General features: G+C 44.7%; 1 pseudogene; it reads right to left on the reverse strand.

Moving 5' to 3' along the window:
* Positions 1 to 567: 567 nt before the first annotated feature.
* Positions 568 to 2,338, reverse strand: LOC115324414 (annotated as a pseudogene).
* Positions 2,339 to 22,551: the final 20,213 nt, after the last annotated feature.

Below are 22,551 nucleotides of genomic sequence, written 5' to 3' on the forward strand. Positions count from 1 at the left end.
CCCAAATGTAACGTGGTATCGATGCTCGGCAGGTCCTGGGAAATTGCAAGGTTGAAAAATATAAAAAGCATCCTTAAATGTATGCTAACCAAAAAGGAAAGAAGACATAAGATGAAAAATTTGTCATATTTAATGCAATATGCAATACAAGATAGTCACAAAGGGGTCAGTATTCTCTATTATCATCTTCGCCACCTGGACTCCGTCACTATCCTTTCCCATGTGGCACCGCTAGACTCAAGGTGCTTGCTTACGGATCCCCAGTCAGCAGGCTCGAAACCAGACACAGAAAATGCATGGCGTAATTGAGATTTTGGTTGCACTTCAAAGGGTCTCCAAATAACCAATGAATCCTCAGACCTCCACGGGGGCACGCGAGGCATCTTGCGCTGGTTTTGATATAACCCCTAAGTTTACATTTTTCATGTCACCACGATTTATGTTACCACGTGATCAAACAAGTGTTTGATGAAAACCTGATGTGCAATTGAACTGCTTGAGCTTGAAGAGAAGGGCATCTTACAGTTTCTTACTGCCAGCTCTCATCCCATGACCTATTTTTGTTATTTACAATGTCAGGGCGCTAGGAACCGCCACAACAGACTTGTTCTCCAATGTAATATAGGTACACACGTTTGAAACTTCAGAAATAGAAACAACTTGTGGACACATCTTATCGTCCGACACTTGATGAAGATGATTATTTCAAGACTTCGGGAAACACGGATTTGCAAACGTTTTAGCGGCGTCAGGACAACAAAAGTGGAACTGTCATGAACAATATTTTCGATCCTGTCGTATCTACCATTCAAAAGCTTGACAACAGAGTTGTTGACTTTCTTGTTAACACTGTAGGAAGACGTTGTTAGTATAGAGTGAATAAACAGCATGCGTTTGAATTTCAAGAGCCTAGGAAAAAAATTCTCTAGAACTTTGAAGAGGACCACAAACTTTTGCATACGGAGATCCCCCGCCAAAAAAGCGCACTTTCTCCTCAGACGTAGACATTCATTTGCGTTCTTTGTGTGTCAAGTGAATTGCAATACTCCAAGACCCTCCTGCTGCAGTTCGAAGTGCCAAGGCACGACAAATGGCTGGGGAATTCTGTTCGATACTTTTACCCGAGTTTTGAGGTACCCATTTCCACATTCAAATAAAAAGGCAGAGTGAGCCCATAGTGTCCCCCAGAAAGAACCCTTTTCAGTAGATGGCTAAGCTGATGCATGTTAAAGGACATGCTCATTTTTCATACAAGGGCTGAGCAGTGACCACAAGCTCCAACATCATTAAGTCAACAACATCAGTGTCCAAAATAGATATCCTCATCTCCAGCATTACATGTAGGGAATCCATCAAGAGTGCCCAGTGACGAAGATGATGATCTGGCAAAGATCCCTCCAAGACTGGTATACTATATTACAGTAACCAGTTCTCCAGGTCTTTGGCCTTTCAAAACTTCCTGCCTCTTAAGGACTTTGGAATTTGCCTTACATCCTTTGGCGGCCTCATTGCAAGGAGTCTTTCATCTAACTCTGCAATTTTGTTCCCAACATAGAACTCAGACCCCGGGCTTTCGAGCCAGTATGCAAGAAACTGACGTACGACCTCAAGCAGCACACAATGCATGTAGTCTGGGGCAAATGCCTAGACAATGTCGAAGTGCTGAAAGTTGATTAAAGGAGTTATGGCTTTGACCCCCCTAAATACTTTTACGTGTTAAACGCCTCTTCCATATCTGCCACCATTTGGGTATCTGTACTCTCTCGACGGTCATCCTTCTGATTAGGGTACTTCAGAGAGCCCTCAATGTATTCCCCAGTGTGCAAACACCAATTAGAGCAAAAGTAACCATTAAACTGCGAAGTGCCCTGCATGGGGGCTCTAACCACTGAATCAACAGCGGAGCAGAAACAAAATGCCTTGCCAACTTTGAAAAAACCCTTATGCTGCAAAAAAATCCCTCAAGATACAAGACATTCATCTGCTCAAAAAAGACATTTTGAAAAATGTCCAGACCGCAGGGTCGCACAACGGATTTTCTCATGCTAGTTGCTTTAGGATGTTCATTTATTGTGAGCTGCATAGGCAATACGGCCGTTGAGGACGAACTGAACGCAGGAGCACCATCTGTGTTCAGTGTCCTGCTCACCCTGTTTCCACAGTGGGCTGTAGCTTCAACAAAATACCTGCACTTTTTCATATCTACAATGTCTTCAAAAAGGTTTCTTGAGCGAAGGGCCTCCGTCAGTTCCAAGAAATCCCCAGAATTCAAAATAGTCTGAAGTTGTGCACGAATGTCCAGAGTGACGAAAAACGGTGCCTTTGACAAACTAGACATTTTGCAGACTCTCATACAATGTGAAAATCTGAACGACAAGCTCTTGCTGTCCAGCAGTTCAGTATAGAAGAAGCAGTGGACGCAATAAAAATGAAAAGTCAGTTGGTTTTTAGAGCACTTCAGCGCCTGTGTTAACATATTACGTGACTCAGAAAAAACAGGTTTACTAAAAATACTGTTAACCGTTTTCGTTAAATTAGAATTAGAGAAACCAGTGAAAGTGAGGTTACTGGACAGAGTATACTTTAGTACCATAAGAAACAGCTCTCCTCTAGATACTGCAACAGGTTCATCCACATTTTTTTTTTTTGTAGGGGTTTTAAAAGAATGTTGCAGTCTTATCTTCCGGTTCTCGACTTGGAGGGCACTAATTCTCACCTAGCTCAGCGGCTTCAGTGATTGAGTCCTGGAAAAATGGCAAAACTTGTTAAAAATCAGGGCAACAAAATCCATCAATGTTTGATACTGAGAAGGAGCTAGCAGTAACATATTAACGATACTTTCAGATTGAAGTCAAACAGATATTTCTTCAACATGCTTAACAGAAAGAAATATTTTTTAGCTTTCAAATAAAAAGCCAAACAATTATACTGTGTAGAGGTGTATTCCGAAGGAAAACAATACTTTCTTTGTGCACTTATTCTTAGGACTCGAATAAAAATACTGCACTCATTGTTTGAAAACAGCAGTAGAGTTCGATTGAATGCAGTACGAAAATACAGAGGGTGTAGTCCATGTCAAGCTCTTTAACCTGTGAGCCATTTCTCACATGCTCATGCTTACGTGAGTAGACTGGTCAAACTGGTGCTCATGATACAAATTAACTGATTAAGTTCTCTGCAATATTGTAGAAGCCAAGCGCATGGCAGGGAACAAGCCTGATTGATAAATGCTTCGGCGGACAAGATGATCTCAGCATATAAAACAGGCAAAAAACGACACCTCAATACAAAATGAAGAATCCCAAGTATGACATATGAAAGGCGAAATTTTTTCTCTACTACTGCGTACCATAGCAACTTCCAATATTCTTATAACTGATATGCAGACTACACGGAGGGATATCAAAGTTTTGCGGGTGGTGTTGAAGGCGTTCCACATGACACATCCAGTCCCAAAGACATCCGACACGGAGCGAGAGAAAGGTTAAAAAAATCATGCAGTTCTTTCCAGGTCGAAATTAAAATACTAAAGAATGGTGTTATTTCTTCAGATACAGGAAGCAATTGACTTTAAGAACAAACTTACAAATCCATCTGCAGAGTCGCCCTCACAGTTAAAGGTTGGACTTAGTGCATCTTTTCCACCAGAGCGGTGCAACAATGCTGCTTTCTGGTCTGAAGCTACCTTAAATAAAGCAGGATGTATAAAGTCATGTCACTTCAAACAGTCACGTAGTTCAATCTGAAAATTCGGAAATGCTCAATGTTGTTCGATCGCGTTTCATTTTAACCGATCGCCGCCTGTCATTGCCGGCAGGTTCACTAAAGGGTGAACCAATGCACCCTTCAACTGAACTGCGCGTGCATTAAAAGCTTACCCCCAAACTGACAGGAGGCGCAGCGTAGAATAAAATGAAATTGCGTTTCAGTCCGACTGATTTGTACATTATGCAGTAGTTTTCAAGAGCACACTTACAGTGCCATTTGTAGAGTCACTGCTGAAGTAGGATGCTGGTCCCTGTACACCTTCCACACTAAAAGTGCGCCACAAGGGCTCTTCCTGGTTCAAATATACTTTGCACTAAGCAAGAGGGTAAAGTCATATCGTTTCAAACAATGACAACACGTCAACTTGAAACTTTGGAAATAGTAAGTGCTCTTTCAATTTATCCGTGTATGCAATGCATTGATTTTCAAGGGAACACTCACAGAGCCATTTGTAGAGTCACTGTTGAAGTTGAAGGCTGGACCTTGTACATCTTCACCACTAGAGGTGTGCAACAAGGGCGAATCGTGGTTTAAAGACACCTTTAAAAAAGCAGAAGGGGAATAGTCCTATCATTTCAATTACAGCGAGAATAGTTCAGTCAGACACTTTGGAAATATTAAATGTTGCAGAAAATTGTTTATATATCTGGCAGCTGTTTACAAAATTATATATACAGGGTCGTTTGTACAGTCACTGTCATGGTTGTGCATGTAATGCTTCATGCGACTGCTCCTAGAGGCACGTGCGAAGCATGTTTGCTTGCTTGAAGACGTCTAAACCAAATCAGGACGAAGGAAAAAGTCACAATATTTTAATTGCTGGGTGTCTGATTGATTGACAAGACTATATTTAATCATGCACGTTGGAACCAATTACATTCGCGGTTAAAATAGCTTGCGAAATATAATTAACCCAAAGTTCAAAATTATATAAAGAACAGATAAATATCACTGGGGATGCACGTATGCAACAAGAAATTATTATCATATAAGCTGTCTCTTAATGCTGTAAACTCGCGTGCTTTTGACACAATGCTCACATGCTCCGCTGGCTTCATTTTCGCTGGGTACGTCGGACGTATCCGGAACGTGCAGTCTAAAGATACGTCGGACTTATCCGGAACGAGGAGTCTAAAGGCACGTCGGACGTACCCTGAACGTGGAGTCTAAAGATACGTCGGACTTATCCGGAACGAGGAGTCTAAAAACACGTCGAATGAAACCGGCCCGGTAAATCGACGGTCGCATCCGATGCGATGAGCGCATGTATTGCAGGCAAACCGTACCTACCCCCCAATTCCCGAAGCACCCTCCCCCTACTTCAATCAAAAATGTCTAAAGAAATAATTATGCGAATCTAAGCACCCCATACTTCAGCTTGGGCGAGTTGGTGAATCATGCTAATACTTCACAGCGCACAAAAGACAACACACTATAGAAATAGATGCACACAAAGAAACAACGCTCACGCAGTGCTGATTGTCAACTCTGGGATATATTAACCATCGAATTCGTTATGTTTTACTCTTACGCACTAAAAAAAGAAAAAAATAATAACTAAGGAAGAAAATGAAAAGGGCAGAAGATAAAAAGAAAACAAAAACAAGAAAATAAAACACAGTAAAAACAAAAAAAAATTAAATGAAAGAGGAAGGGATAACGTCCGTCTACATTAAAAGTCACTAAGGAGGTTTTCCTTAATAATCTAACTCTTTTATTTTTGTGGCCACCTTTACGTGAATGCCGCTCACCTCCTTTGGATCCCTATCACTCGGTTTCTTCAGCAGTTGATAGATGGGGGCAGACAACGGCACGGTCTTTGCGCTACATCGCAGACGCGTTAGAATATAGACACACGTAAGGCGTTCTGTGTTCTATTTGTTTCGCCGTCGTTCCTTCGAATTTGTCGTCTACTCTTGTAAGCACACCTTGTTTTTTGTTTACGTGTTTCAGGCCAATTTCTACAGGTGTTCAGAACTTTTCTGCCCACCATAAGCTCGAAGGGAAATCTCCAGTGGGGCCTCAGTAAGACATGTTACGACCCGCATCGATACGACCCTTCCCCATCGCGGCTACGTCCGACGCATCTCCCAGTTCCGCGTACGTCCGACGCGTATCTCTCCGGGGTCCGGATACGTCTGACGTACCTTTAGAAAACGTTATTTTTAGCAAGATATTTGATAACCTTGTGTTGCGACAAAGGAACTGTCGGTGACTCGATATATCTGTAGGTAAAAGAACTTGCATAATTTTGCATACGAACCTTATCATCCTTTGGAGATTTTTGTCTTCGGGCATATCTTGTTGCCTTCGGGTTTCTTGAGAGACGGGAATGAAACGCTGCACGTGAAATCTGCCTTTCTTTGGACGCGGTCGTTTTAGTGGCGACGGAGGCAGGGGCGCATCGGATGCATCCCCCATCCTGCCATTCCCCTCGTGTAAGTGATGTACAAGGTAATTTCACAAATATAAAACTTTGTAATACGTTGATATTGTACCAATACGGGTACTGGCATAAATTACATTATCGATGTTCTGCTGCGGACATTGAGTCTGCCTTGAACGAGAACGAACGTGGTTTACGCGACTGCCCGGCAGCCATGTGTTGATGGCTACCACAATGAGACTAAATTTAGTGAGATAATAACACGAAATATAATTCTAAGCAGTGCGAGAGCGTAATTTTCTTACAAGTCAAACTTCTAAATATATAATTACTACTTCTAGTATGAATTATTGCAAATGAATTAAAAATATTTACCGCAAAATAAAAGCAAGCCAAATTCAAAAGAAACAAACAACATTTATCCAACCCGATCCAATCCAAATCAATGATATCTAGTTGCAGGCTTCTTTGTGTGTTGTCTTTCGTTGCGCGGTCAGCGCGTTGGTTGGAGTGGTTGTGGCGTTGGCGGGGCGATAATGATCACGCACGCATGTTTCAGATATCAAGACGACCTAAGTGTGGCTATTGTGCTTGTGGATGATATTAAAGGCTTCAATCCCTACCATTCACGCGAATTTATGGACGGAGTGAAGTATTCCTTCAGGTGGCTTGAGTAAGGAACATTCAGTGATTGCGACAAATATTACAAAGCTAGGGTTACACATTTGGTAGGTAAATATGAGTGTTTCGTTTGTTTCCTTTATAGTACTTTTAGTAACTCAGAGAGCCGCTACACAATCATTTATCATTCTTGTGTTTGTGAAAATAGGTGCAACGTTTATTTTTTAATATTTTCTTCTTGTAGTTTCTCAAGCCGACGTCAAACAAAAAATAGACAGTCACAGAATGCGCATAAAAAGTATGGCCATCGGAGTCCTCGGACATGGAGGCATCAGAGGGAAGAAGTGATGGGAGGAAGGAGAGAAGGTTAGACAAGTTTACATCTAGCGATCTGCAACTTCATATAAACTTTTTATTTTTGTTCCTATTACTGGCTGATATAGAAACGAATGAAGAAGAAGCAAGAAACCTCTGGGAGGATAAATCTGGCAAAGCTTTTAGAAGAAAAGTATGACCAGAGCCCGTTCTGTGGCCCACATAAAGCCATCGCCTCAACGAGAGTCCGAAGAAAGGTACACTAGGGACCAAGAACAAATGAAGCAGCTGCAGGGCCAGCTCGAGGAGAAGAGTAAATAACTTGCACAATTGAGGAGCTTGAATATGAAGCTTCAAGAGAGGTTCCTGAAGCAAGATGAAGGTGACAACAAAATTGCAATATAATTTTGGGTTCAGGAGTAATGGAATGAGGGGCAACACAAACTTGTTTTGCATTTCAAATGGAGGGCAGGGATGTGGCTATCTTTTCAGTGGGATTGTTAAATATGTCGACCACATTATGCATAACTGTTTTATTTTTCTGCGAATTAATCTTCCCTGAAGTGTTATTTTCAACACCAGCAAACTATAGGGGGCGCGCTGGTGAAGCAAAATGGCGGACGAAAAGAGATCGTTTTCCTCGTTCAGCACACAGACTACCATAATTTTTTTGCATGGCAGCGTAATAATGTTGCTACATATAAAAGCCAAGCAATATTTCGCTTGGCTTTTATGACACGGCGGAAGCATAAAAATAATTACTGGGAACAATGTTTTTTTGTTTTTTTTTCTACGCTGCCTTCGAGAACCAAGCAGCGATAGCAGACGACAGAGTCGAAACGACCGCCCTTCTTGAGCTTCTCGGCGTTGCCGCTACGCGGCGTCGATTTCGCTGGAATCGCTAATAGCTTTATTTGTGTGCTTAACCGATTGGGTTGACAGCTTTATCGTCTTAGGTCTGCCCCTTTATCCCGGGCATTTCAGCAAAGACTGATACAAATTCCTAAGCTCAGTGTAATCCAAATAGAAATGTAATTTCTCCGGGATGGCATAACTCGTGGTGGCGGACGTCAGAAAATGTATGCTCCTTACTTATTATAGTACTGATTAATTAGGAAGTGCTTAAGTCACCCAGTAATTAAACAGTTAATAAGTCATTTTTAATTAATTATCGTTCTAATTAGTAAGTATCGCGCGTTTTCTGACGCCCGCCTGCCCGAGTAATGTCATCCCAAGAAAATTATCTTTTTATCTCGATTACACCGACCGAAGGAATTTTTTTAGTCTTTGCTGAAACACCACGTATATGCTTATTTAGCTAAAAGTAAGTTGTTGATTGTTTCAGACAAGGAAAGGAACCAGCCTTCGTGACATCGCGGGTAATGGAACATCAGATCCGGTCCTGGTAAGGGGCAGAAAATGTTAATCATATGCGGTGGGCAAGTTTGTCTGCTTCTTGCGCAGGGACTAACGGTGACGTCAGAACGCCGAGCCCTGATTGGCTGATCGCGACCCCCTATCTGAGCGTCGTCTGCTCCTTTGAAACGTCGTCTGCGTCTGTCTCACCTTTCCTGCGACTTTCGAAAGTGCAGAAGCCAGATTCACGAAACGATCTTACCCCTAAAATCTGCGTAAGGCAAAACGCAAGAACAAATTCGTATTCACGAAACGAAATTATCGTAAGTTTTGCGCAGGTTACGAATGAACCCTACGAAAGCTCCGAGGCTGTCTTACGCACTTATTACGATGAAATCAGCATGGCCGACAGCGTCGCTCAGTTGTTGGTCGCGACGACCAACGGACGTTTATTTTTGTACGTGCTCTTCTTACGAGTCCCTACCAGAAGCAGCAAGAAAAAAAAAGTAAAACGTACTTGAAATAAACCACGACGAACAAGAACGCTGGAACCAGAAACACCCGGGAAATGCTTCAACGGCCACGATTCCACTGACTCGACCAACCGAGCTCGGCAGATAGGCCTAGCAGCCAATCCGACTCGGCGCAGCAGTGCTCCGACGGTCCTTGTCCAAGACTGTCTGCCCACGACCGGCTGGCGTGCTGAACTGAATATGCCCGCGCGACCTTTGTGAACATTTCCTGTATTATAATTAGATCACAAGCCCTCAATTTTAGATTAAGAGGTCAATCTCTTCCTCTTGTCATCTCCTTGTTTTCCGAGGCAGCGGTGACTCTCGCCGGTGAAAAAGCGGTGAATCTCCGACAGACGCAGGAAAGGTAAATCAGCCATCGCTTTGACTAGCAGACGTAAAGCAGACAACGTTAACTGCGCCAACCCGCCGCCGCCGTTAAAGAGTTAGGAGTCTCGCCGCACATGAAAGGAGGGGTAAGGTATTTGGGAGGGAACTTGCGGACACTAACCACCGTCACTCTCGGTTCTTAGCAGACAAACCTCGGGCTCGGCGCCTCGGGACACCTCGCCAGTGGGTCCTTTGATGCGCGTCCGCCAGTTGCTAAAAAAAAACAACGTACCGCTCGAGTTATTTCGTCTGCCCTCTCTGAAAGGCGAAGTCGAGCTCGCTCGTAAAGACCTGCACTTCCGTAAGTCGCAGGAAAGGTAGGACAGACGCAGACGACGTTGCGAGCAGACGACGTTGCAAAGGAGCAGACGACGCTCCGATAGGGGGTCGCGATCAGCCAATCAGGGCTCGGCGTTCTGACGTCACCGCTACTTCCTTTCTCATGCGCAGAAGACGAAAATGAGCCCACTTGCGAGGCCTATTGTGTGAATGTCGAAGCAAGGAGGAAGTCTACCATCTTCAGGCCTAACATCTCACGCCTAACTGCACAGAGGTAGTGTGCCTACAAAACTATTTGTGTCACTGTGTCATCAGCCCTATAGAAACATGAGAGTGAACCTGGACATCCAATCTTTGACTGGCAGTATCTGTACAGAATCGTTTCAAGCTCCAGATTTATTTCTGAGATGCTTGGGCCTTTGCAGATACCGGTTCAGTAAATATCCCAGCAAGTGTTAATACTTTGTCGGTGCGCCTTTAATATTTTGTGTGCAGTGGCCACGGCATGCCAGAATACCTTCCAGTTATTCGAAAACTGGTCGGATTAAGAAATAATTTTGTGTTTGATTGGGATGCAAATATTTGTTCTGCATTCCTAAGCCTTAACAAGTTGCCGCCAAAGGTTTAAGCAACCAGTGCGCACACAGCAAAAAGTAGTTTTTGAAGCAAATGATTTATTTATATTTATAACTCATATTTATAACTTTCAGCAAGTAAAGTAACAAAAGCTAGGCTTGCTGAAATCTTGATGATAATTGTCATTTTATAAATTTCCTGTTACAATATTTGCTGCAAGCGGCTAGTGGTGGTAAAATAATGTATTATAGTGACCTTGACCCGATGCCTGCTGAATGTTTTATGATGAACAAAAGACGCGGGTGGGAAAGCTTTGATAAAAAATTTAAAACAAAATTGTATTAGGGAATCTCGAATATCGGCTGACATTTCTTTTAGAGATCTAGCTTCTTTAGTACCCAGAAAAAGCTACGTCTTATAATGAAGCGGCATAAACCTGAGGGTTTATAGGAGTATTTTTTAAGCCTTATGACGAAAAAATATATAGCCATAGCTTAAGGAATAACAGTGCTTAACAATGTTTTCAACCGACTGTTTGCAGATAAAAAAAAAAAGTGCCATGATGTGCCACAGAGTTTGTTCGAGGCTGCTAGTGACAGCCTGAAAGAGCATCGACCAGCCCCTGATCAAGGCAAGGTATGGTTATCTTTCTGTTGCTAAAGTGGTACGCTGCTACTTTGAGTTACGCGAGATTTCAGTGAGATTTGGTTCTCTTATTAGCAAAATGTTGATTGTCACTTGCAAGTATTTCACGAACTTTAGTAATGTTTTCCTTACCAGCTTGGTCTCATTTGTGTTTTGTTCAGGGAATTACTTTAGAGGTGCAAACTAGTTTTCTTAGCATATCTGTTTAAACAGCACACATTTTTTCTTAATTTGTAAAGGTGGACGTCGGATAAGAGATCTACCTTAACCGTCACGTCTGGGAAGAACTCAATAGATTAGGGAAATATACAATCTTCGCGAAGAAGCTGGCTGCGCATTGTATGGACCAAGGGAGCTCATGAAAAGATCTGCCAAGGGTAAGTGGTACCCTTAATTCAACTGATCGAACCACTTCAGCCGTTAATTTTAGAAACCAAATGGTCCTGGGGTTCTAGGTGTTCTAGTTTTTTAGCATGGCTTTGTAATAGGAGTCGTTGACTCGACACATCAAACCAATTGACTTTGAAGTGGGAAACCATTGGCAGTGGCAACTAATTGGTTTTATAAATGGAACCAGTTGGGGCTTTTAACGGGAACCAATCGGGTTTGCAATGGAAATGAGCTGGCTTTGTAATGAGAGCCAAATGGGTTTATAATGGGAACTAACTGGGCTTTCTAATGAGATTCAATTGGTGTTGTCAAGGCAACCAATTGAAACTTGATGATATTCCTGTTAAAACCAGTTGATATTCCAATTGGAGCCCACTGGTAGAGTCCCAAAACCTAGCTGGTACCAATTAAAAACCACATTGGTTCCAACTGGAAAATTTCCAAATGGTATTAACTGTTTTTTTTTTCGGCTGGGTAATGATTTATGCAAACCACATAAGCTTTTGAGGGGGTCGGTAAAGCTCAGAAGTAGTCTGGTTGCAATTCTTAGGTATCGTACTCACCAGAAGAAAGACATTGACGTCATTTTGTCATTGGGGTGTTGAATAAGTGCTCCCGTTAGACGTCACCAACTGTCACAAACGCAAACAACGGAAAAAAAGAAGAAGCAATTTTCTCTCCTGTTGGTCTCTAAATCAATCCAGGACAGAGCAAGAAACACCTCCAGGGTCTTTTAAGAGTACCAAAATCGTGAAACGAGTAAGGCGTTAACATTGAGTTTGCAAAGAAAATGGTGTTGCACAATTTTTTTTTCCTCTAAGCTTTTGTAAATTTATAACTCAATATTTCCTCTGGAAATGGCGTTTATTACTTTCCTCCCCCAATCTGGCAAAACGCAGTAAACAAAGGTTTGTTATTTTTTTTTTTTTTAGGCTTTTGAACACATTTGAACACATTACCTAATTTCTCACTCCGGGAGTAAAATAAATTAAAATAAATTGAATCGAATTATTGTTTTGTTGTCTGTATATCGTTTCACTGGGGAACTTTTCCAGGACGGGGAGAACTTTCCACGAAGGGACGACGGTGGAGCTACTAAAGACGAAAGAGCGTTGGAGTGCGAGGTTGTGGCGCCATCTGCGAGTTGTGTTTGCAACTATGTGTTTGCGCCATCTCTGATTCGTTTGATCTACTAACCCCACTGTTCTCGTTTTGTTTTTCTCAAATTCTATACGCAGGTTTATTAAGCTTTCTTTCTTTTGTGAGGTACTGAGACATTTTTTTTTCTAATAAATATTAACACACATTTTTCTTACGAAATAAACATAGGTTTTTTAAGAGAAACTCAGACCGAAAATAAAAGCGGTTCGGTTACAGTTATCGTTCTGTTAAAAAAATCTGATTTTTTTCTTTTTTTTTTTTTGTTACCGGTGAGGCCCATTAACAAACCGTGTTTTTTTGTTTTTTTTCCGAAATATAGGTTGAAAACATAAATATTAAAATGTTGCTGTGTCCCAAAAAATGTGTTCCTTTTATTTAGGTCTAGATACTTGTTTCGTAATAAATGATAATGGCAATATTAAATGACCCTGCGATTCGAGATAAATTCGGGCGTCTCGCAGTTACGAGAATTCTAAAATGGGTTTCTTTCAGCTGAATTGTGATGTCTTTCTAGCAAAACAAAGGGCTGCACAAAATACAAAGAAAAAGAAAACAACTTCTCGGTGCTGCTGCGGTTCTTGTAAACAATCCTGTGACCAAATTGTTGTTTCTAGGGGTCTCCTTTCTTTTTTTTTTTTTTGTATCATTAGTCTAGAAGTAGCATAACTTCAACTTTCTGTCGCAAAGAAAAAAAAAGTCACGTAACATAAAACAGTGTGAGTGATTATTAACAAAGCAGAACTTCCGGCTTGGTGTTCGTGTCACCGCCAACAACGCGAGCCGGCAACGTTCCTTACCACTAAAATTATTATTCTACTAAAATTACCAAAACGATCCCACTGCAGTCTCCAGTCGTTCCGGCCACTCCGCCTAATTTTGCTTTAGCTCTTTGTTTGCCTGACATCAAAAGGTCGCCAACGGCAACTACTTTTGCGTGAATTCACGTACGCAGCCTAATTTTAAATTGCTTACGATTGAGCCGCGAAGTCGTCAAGCCGACTTGCATTTCTGCTACTATGCGTCCTGGCAGCTTGAGAAACGAAAGGCGGGTCTTTATGATGATCGTACATTTTTGCTCGGTCGGGATTGGTTGCTCGGCGGTCTTATCCACCGATACCGCCCCCTCATTGGCTGTGGGGCGATGACGATAGGCCTGCCACTCGTCACGGCCCGGGTGTCTTAAACGCCCAGTGACGTTTCGGTCACCCTACCTAGGGTGACCAAAGAGTGACCAGAGCAGCTGTTGTCACCGAGTCAGCTCTGCTTTTCGTCCAGTCGAGTCTGCTGGGCTTGGTCATCATTGGAAGCATGAGCCTCCACAGGGCCATGTCTCCACCAGAGGCTTCCTACCTCCATGCTATAGAACGAATCAACTCGCCGACGTCAAGCCAGTGCGGTGGCGCTGCTGTCGGCACTGCGCATGCGCAGAGGCAGGGGCCCTTATCTCAAACGGCGAGACCAAGGGAACCGGGACATCGCGGCTTGCTGCGATTGTCCAGTTCCGCGCGGCTCAGCAATGGCAGCAGGCGTCGACGTCCCGGTCCCTTGGTTTCGCCGGGTCAGATTTTAGTTTCCTCGGAGGACAATGGCGGGCTTGTTTGCAAACACAGTGTGTTGATGTATAAAGGTTCGACCACGGCCGAGCTGGCGGTGAGCTCAACGTGCTTGCGGCACCCGTCATTTCCTTGGCAAAGTGCTTCAATCTAGGGTGCACGGCCCAGTAAATGTGTGAGCCAAAGTCAACATCGAAGAGAAGCAGGTGATAGCAACCTCCTGGAATGCGGCCTCCTGCTGCGTGTTGCTGCCTGCCATGACCTGCTTATCCCACACGCCGGTCACTTGGCTTCTGGTGCTTGCCAGGTTATGCTAAGTCGGAGTCGAGTGTAGCATGCTCACGGCGCCTGCTACCACACGTGCCGTACCCCATCTCCGGTCAAGATGAGCCCCACTCAGTAGCTTGCAACGTAAACACATTTGACAGGGATTTATCTCGTAGGGTGGAATCATACAGTTAAAATGAATGACCTCCAACCGGAGCCGTCAAAAATTACAACCCAACGTTCCAAAACACATTCCGTTTCTTCATCAGGGTGACTAAATAGCACGGGGACGCAGCAGAGTTCTTCTCCCCCATCGAGATACTTTTTTTTTTCCGGGTGTGTTCATTTGGCAGCTTTGTACCCAATCAACTATTTATGTTCCCGGATGTATGTTGAATGTGCCATGACTCAATAAAAAAAAATTTTCCGGGTATGTGACTCCATATGAAGCACGCGCGTGTCGATGGTCGAGTTCCTTGGAGTGCTTGGCGACGGCTCTGCGTTCTCGATCAAATTTTCGCACGTCGTTCATACGCTGACGGAGACGCTCTGGAAAGGTCTTTTTTGTCGATGGAGGAAGCCAGGCACTCTGCACATGAAATCTGGTAGGCCACGCCGGGGACTCTTTCTTTTGAAAGGCGGTGCTTTGGTCGTGGCATGAGTCGGCCCAGTGTGGACACTGGCTTGTGGGCTATGTTATCTTGCTTTTCGGATAGCACGCTTTTGCAATATAAGGTACGCGCGGGCTGAATTCCGCCTCGTGGGGGGACCGTTAGCGCTCGTCTGGAGCAGATTCAATCGGCTGAACCGACAAGAAAGGAGCTCTCTGCGTCTGGCTGCAGGACAATGAACGCTTCCAGAATGACCCCGAACTGCCGAGTGGTTGTCACCGCCGAACGTAGCAACTACTTGAATACCTTCCTTCCTTGGCACAGCGCCAGCGCTTCGCTGGTCCCCTCTACGCAGAAGACGCTGATACGCGCGACAGTCCAAGGCCGCGTCTCATTCGATGCCTTCGCCGTTTGGTGGGCGCAACCTTGATGACTGGGGACGCGCTCAACAAAACTGCCAGTATCCCAGGTAGCACACCATGTCGGCCGATACTGGGATTACGTCGGCCAGTACCGGGAGCTGTACGGCGGATCCAGGCCAGGGACGCCGGTGAGAAACCGACGCCGGCCGATATCGGGGACTCGTTGTCTAAACTGGCCAGCACCAGCCGGAAAGTTCCCGATACCGGCCGACATCGTTTTCTTGCCGTAGTCACCGGCCAGTCTAGCCATGGAGTTTCCGGTGACTGGCCGACATCGTTTTCTTGCTGTAGTCACTGGCCAGTCTAGCCATGGAGTTTCCGGTGACTGGCCGATATCGTTTTCTTGCTGTAGTCACTGGCCAGTCTAGCCATGGAGTTTCCGGTGACTGGCCGACATCGTTTTCTTGCTGTAGTCAGCGGCCAGTCCAGCCGTGGAGTCTCCGCTGACTGGCCGACATCGTTTTCTTTCTGTTATCACCGGCCAGTTCAGCCACTGAGTTTTCGGTGACTGGCCGACATCGTTTTTTCGCTGCTTTCACAGGCCATTCGAGCCATGCAAGTTTTGATATGTAACCGACATGGCTTTTTCGCTGATATGGAAACTATATGATGGTTACAAATGACCGTTAGGTTGGGTATGTCTTCAATATGCTAAAAGGTGACACCTAATATTATCCTTGGCCTAGTATTAACGCCGCGTCATCCTTAAACCACTTAACAAAGGCTTATTTCAGTTTTGTTAAAAAAAGACGGGATCAAACATGGCTGTGGAATGAAAATTTAATTTGGTTTACATGTATTAATTTTTTAGAGAGCAGCTCTTAGGCGCCCGTTTCCGGCTTGAGCGGCATCGCCGTCGCAGTCGCCGTCGGCGTAACCGCGCGTTGCATTATGGGAAACGTCCCATAATGACGGCGTGTGTGACGTCACGAGGGTCCCGCGCGTTGCATTATGGGAAGCGTCCCATGATGCAACGCGCGGTCGGCGACGCCAACATCGCGGTTGGCGTAACCGCGCGTTGGGTTATGGGAAACGTCCCATAATGCAACGCGCCGTCTCATTTGTGACCCGCGCATTGCATTATGGGAAGCGTCTCATGATGCAACGCGCGGGCCGGCGACGCCAACGTCGCCGTCGGCGTAACTACGCGTTGAGTCATGGGAAACGTCCTATAATGCAATGTGCAGTCGCATTCGCCCAAGTAGCACAACTCGCTGGTTTGGGAATGGGGCGGTACCGGTCTGCCGGCAAGATCCTACTGGCCCGACGCTGGAAACGCCCCGTGGGGCGACAACGGGCCAGTGAGATTGCCAGTCACTGGCCAGCGACTAGGACTGACTGGGACGCCCGGCACTGGGCGTCCCAGTGAGTTCCCGGGATGCTGCCAGCACAAACCCCCAGCGTAGTACCAGTAATACGGTAAGATACCAGCAAGACCCCAGGCTAGCGGCCTCAAGCCATACAGTTCCCGGTCTTTTTTCCCAGCGAGTTCCCGGGCTGCTGCCAGCACAAATCCCCGGCATAGTACCAGCAGTACCGCAAGATACCAGCAAGACCCCAGGCTAGCGGGCTAAAACCATACAGTTCACGGTCTTGTTTTCCATGCTAACATTTGGTTTTGTGTGCAATTCACACCTGGATAGAAATGATGTAGTTCATAACAAGGGTTATTTTAACACGTAATGTGTGTAAACAATAAATGAAACATACAAAATTGTTACCGTCATTGTTTATTGTCAGTTGCAGTGAAGCTACAGTCGGCTGGTAATCATGCGCTTGTCGCCAGAGGAGTGCGCTGAATGAAAAAGGCTGCATGTCACGGGCCTAGGAAGTTTTCTTCACACTTCTCATGCAGCTTGTGATGCAAGTCTACCATGCACCCGAGAAGGCAAGTCCTTCATTACAGCACCTGTAAAGAGAATCGACACCACAGTAGAATGACAGGGTAAATCAATACCAGCTGGACGTGACAATCCAGAAATTCCAAACTGGGGTGAGCAGCCCATGTAAAAGGAAATTTTTTTTGAAGCTAATGCACTAATTGTCTTTATTTTATTTTCAATCTGGAAACGATATCAAAACAAGAATCCCTAAGGGACACACCTGTAACAACACACTGGATGACCAAGGGGCGAAAATGGTCCAGTTATCTCATAATCAAGGTCAGCTATTTGTATGAAAAAGGCCCACTTCAGAGAAAGGCTTGTGGAAATCATCTATTTTAATTCAAAAGGGCATGTCGAGAGACGGGCGAGCTTGGCAGAGTAGTTGGCATGTTGTTTAACACTGACGTTTGTTACAATAGCTGTGCAGTCCCCGATATCCACATTCAGCATTTTTAGGTAAACATAGCGATTCATTAGCATTACTGAGACAATGACAAATCATATCCTTGACATACACAGCTCACCGTTGTACACATACTAATGAGATTGGGTAGACACAGGTAAACATGTAATGCATTGCAGAGTATGACACCCCGGTTCCCACATAATGGCAACTTGACGACTAAAAGTCATCTGCAGACTTCATGAAATAAAAAAATAGCGACTTACACAAAAACTAGTAAATAGTATCAGCGTCCACCATCAAACTCACATTGAGTGTTTTCCATCGGCATGCCCTACCCCTTTAAAATGCCCGCAAGCCTCACTTCCCATGAGATGAAACATTCCCTCGTTATCATCATTAAGATGTCTACAGGTGCGAACAGTTCAGGAATATCAATTGAAAGATACCAAATCAGTAGTGAGGTAGTGTACAGTGGCTGGTAGATGCAGGTTAATATGTATGGGACATCTATTTTCTAAGGGATATTGTTTATCTGGTCAATTTTCTTCACGTACCCATCACATACTGGGACAAGGTTCTCAATACAGTGGAAAACAGGAAGGAGGAGTGAGTTCCAGATTTAGTTTTGCACAAGTTATGTGGCAACTGACTTCATCCTCTTAGAATTTATTAGAGTGGATCTGGGTGTAATGATGTCTAGCCCGACAATACTGCCAGGAGCACATGTCCCAAAACCTTCAGAAACGGGTAGAGGAAGTTTTAATCATAATTTCCATATTGCGATGAGAGCTGCTCACACTGAGAATTGATGTGAGCAGTGTCGGCCATCCCCCTGTCTGAAATATCTATGCGTCAGCCACCCCCTATCAGAAAAAGTTTTAGCTGAGCGCTTTTTACGGCCCGCTGAGCTCAGCCACTGAGCGGGAAATTAACCAGGCATGCACGTAACGCTCAGTCGGCAGTGGCCATAGGGGTGCAGGAATTGTCTTCTCCATCGGCATCTGCGCTCCGGTTGGTCGTTGCTGACTGAGCGTTGTGTGCATGCAGGTGCTTCCCTTTTGAGTGGAGCGGGTCTAACAATGCTCAGATAAAACTATTTAACGTCTATGTCACAGCCTCAACAGCCAAACGAGCAGTCTTCTTCCTCGCTTGCACAATAGACCAAAATTGCACTGCATACTGCTTTAGAGGCTTGTTGGCATGTTTCACACTCACTCTCTGCAGACAGCTAGGACTATCGGTAAGCGAGGGAAAAAAAAGTGTGAACACATATCATGCATGCCAAAAGAAAACATCAATGGGACTACACGAGACTGCATTAAAGTTGCCAATTGGGCGCGTTTTATACTGCACAGCCACTGGCTGAATCACATAAGTGTCACACTTGCCGAGCTTGAAGTACAGTCGTGATCTTTACGAGTGTGAACAAGCGATCGTCGACTGTTCAGTACTGGGAGCATCATGCACCAGTGGACTTGCTCTCCTTTTAAAATGCCTTGCGAACCAAGCATGGTAAGTCATCTGATAAGGAGAGAACGTCACCACGGACAGCACTGAGCAGTTGATAATCACCTGCTTACCGTCATATGGATCAAGTCTCTACTTGGCCAAAGTAGGCAGTATGTGTGCAGCAGAAACGGCTGTACTGAAATCTCAAAAGGATGAAAGATCAGAACAGGCTTGGTGAGGTTTCACATTGCAAGTATGCCCATGCAAATTTCACTTTCTAAAACAAACACGCATTTCAAATTGTCATCCAGGACAAGCTGCTATTACACAGCTGTATATATAAGGCAGCTTACCATCAACAACCTTCGCAGACTGCCATGGACCTGATCCTCGGCTTGGCTGATGATGCAGGAACGAATTGGCCTAGTCGATGCTAGCTTCCGTTCGGCAAGGGCTGCACTGAGTATAAAGATGAAAAAAGTGTTGTAGATTATGTGAAACAAACAAAAGCAATCCTAGCATCCACAATTCGCTAGAGGCACTGAAAACAAAAATAAGAGGTTGGGTCAATTATTTCAATGCAATATACTTCGGACACATACCATGACTGCAGGTAAGATATTTGCTGCCTTCAATCTAGATCTGCTTGAAAATTTACAAGCCAAATAACAAATATTTTATAAGCTGAAATATATTTTGCTGGAACTACAAAATCTGAAGACTATCTCTGCAAATATGGTGCTATCTAGTACATCAGAGATGAGTAGAATTGGATTACAGCGTCCCCCTTACAAAGATTGAAGCAAAACAAGTATAGAATCTGCCGTGCCACTACAGTAAAACCTTGTTAATTCGGATCTCATGGGACCGGCGAAAATGTCCGAATTAACCGAAAGTAGAAATATCGAAAGGACAAAGAAAGCTGCGCGAAAACGTTGCCCTGTGACAAACCTTTATTTTGAGAAAAAATCTGTTATTACCGCCTGCTTTCTGGACGACACTTGGGCGAAGACGGCAACTTTCCTTAGCGCGGTCGAGTGCTCCACCGCACTCGCACTGTCGGAGCTACGCATCCCGTGCGCTGACAATGTAGCACAGCAAGGCCTCTTCTAGTTTCGGGTGCACCACCTTCCAAGGCCGCTTTCTTTTCGCTTTGAACTTCTCGCTCTCAAAAGCCCGTAGGATATCGGCCAAAATTTTTACGTACGTGGCCAAAGTGCTTCTCTTGACGTCGTAACTTTCCATAAGTTGTCGAAAGACGCTGCCCTTTAAGGCCCTCAGTATTTCCACTTTCGTCGCTAAACTCTTAGCCTAGTACAGCTGCAACGGAAAACGAGTAGCACAACTGACCAGTAATCGGGGCGGCGAAATCGCGACACCCGGCGCCATTTTTCCCGAGCGCCGATAGCGAGAGTGCCAGTCACGTTGCAATTTACAATGCGGGGGTGGCAGACGAAAAATTGAGGGATAGGATAGTTGTTAAAATGGCGGGCTTTAGGATCCCCGCGTTCAGGCATAAAACGTGACTGTCACTCTCGCTATTGGCACGCTCGGGAACAATAGCCCCGCGTGTCGCGATTTTGCCATTCCGGTCGTCGGTCACTTGTGCTACCCTTTTTCCGTTGCAGCAATGCTTCTGCCGCTTCCTTGCCAGGAGAGTAACGCGCTGAAGCACGGCGATCCAGAGCAAAACTGGTGCGAAACACGGAGAACCGAAAAACCATGGGAAAACCGGAAAAATCACGTGCGCACTTCGGATGGATATCGGTTATACCTTTTGGAACAGACAGTAGATAGCACCACCTGCCGAATTTGTCCGAATTTACGATAGTGCGCCGCGTTCCCTCTGAATTAATGAGCGTTTGCTGCCATTGACTAATACATACGTTTGACGGGACCGAATCGGCAGTTCAAATTATCCAAATTTCCAAATTAGCGGGGGTTGAATTAACAAGGTTTTACTGTACAACAGAAACGACTCTACTGTGATCTCGTGGGGATCAGAGTTCGGAACAGGCATGAAGGATTTGGCACGAGAAATATGCCAATGTCATTATTCATTTTTGCAACATTAAAATGACTCTGAAAGTGCGACCAGCTGCAGGGTGTATTAATGCAAATCTTGTGAGTGCTGAATTGTAGGCACAGTGCCCTGGTTGTGTTCATGTGCGATATATGACCAAATACCATAGAGACCAATACTGCAAACCTCATAGAAAACCAATGGGTGCGGTGGCGAACGGCGTGAGTGGCGCTGTTCACCTCTCTTGCCGTTCATTTGTGTTTGTGTGTTGCCACTTCCAATGGGAAGGCTTCAGCCATTATTGGGAACACTAAATAAACAAACAAAAATGCAAACACAACACACACAGCAATACTGGCAGCAAGTCGAGACGCACTTCTGTTGTAAACTCAGCATTCCGCTTACGAATGGGATGCGCAATTTCCCTACAGGATTTCATTCCACGTGAATGGCATTGGAATTGCTAAAGGCCAGTCCATAAACACAGTCTGCGTTAAAAACAATCCTATCAGCAATAAGTTTCTATTATATTGCTCAATATATAAAGAACCTTACCATGAACAGCCTTGGCAGTCTTCCATGAAGCCTGGCCTTCAGCAGAGGAAGCTGTCATGCTGTGTCGTCTCAGGACACTCGCATCAGAATGGCGAAAGTGAATGCCAACTTCTACTCGGTAAGGACTGCAGTAAGTATAAACATGAAAACACAGATTAGAACATACGATAAAAAATATCAGAGACCAACGTGAAAAAAGTGCACAAAAAGACAAGGACAAAAGGACAGGAACACATAGGACGCAGACTGGTGCACACTCAGAACTTGATCTATAGGTGACATTCACTTGACGTCACTCGCTAGGTTTGCTGCCATCGCCCACCACGGTCGCCATCTTCGAGGTCTCTTGCCATCGCGAATGCCATCTGGCCGGACCTTTTGAGCGTGGTTTAGCAGTATTTTACAACTTTAAAGGGTCTTTTTGATCGAAACTAGGGGTTATTCTTATACTTTGGTACTTTTGAAGCGCCGTGGGAATATTTTTTGTGTGTTTTAGTTCGTTTTTGTCGCTATCGGACTCGTTTACCGCGGCCGCGTTGCTCCCTCGGCTCCATGAAGCGCTCCGTGTCGCCCGCCGTGCCGACGGCGGTAGCTCTTGCAAGAACTAATTTTTCTAATTTGGTGCTTTTGTAGCACGGTGTGATTACTCTGTTTTGTTTTGCTAGTTTCTTTATTGTTTTTCTCTAGCGGATCTTCTGTACTACGGCCGTGTAACCGTGTTGCTCCATCGCCGCTATGTTGTACATACGTCGTGCCTTCGGTGTTCGTTCCTGTGCAGAAACATACCGTGCGGCTCACAGAGTGCGCAGCTTAAGAAAAATGAGGCGCATTTTTCATTAGCCCAAGCGATTTAAAAACCGCATGTAAGCGATTTGGCGAGCGGGAGGACAAGCGACGGCGACCCTCTTCGCCGCCGCTCAGTCACTCGCGCGACGAGGCAAACCGCATGAAAGCGACAAGAGCACACGACCAAGGCGATG

This window comes from Ixodes scapularis, unplaced genomic scaffold (genome assembly GCF_016920785.2).
Source record: "Ixodes scapularis isolate PalLabHiFi unplaced genomic scaffold, ASM1692078v2 PGA_scaffold11__112_contigs__length_91849675, whole genome shotgun sequence".
In the NCBI taxonomy this organism is placed as follows: domain Eukaryota; kingdom Metazoa; phylum Arthropoda; class Arachnida; order Ixodida; family Ixodidae; genus Ixodes; species Ixodes scapularis.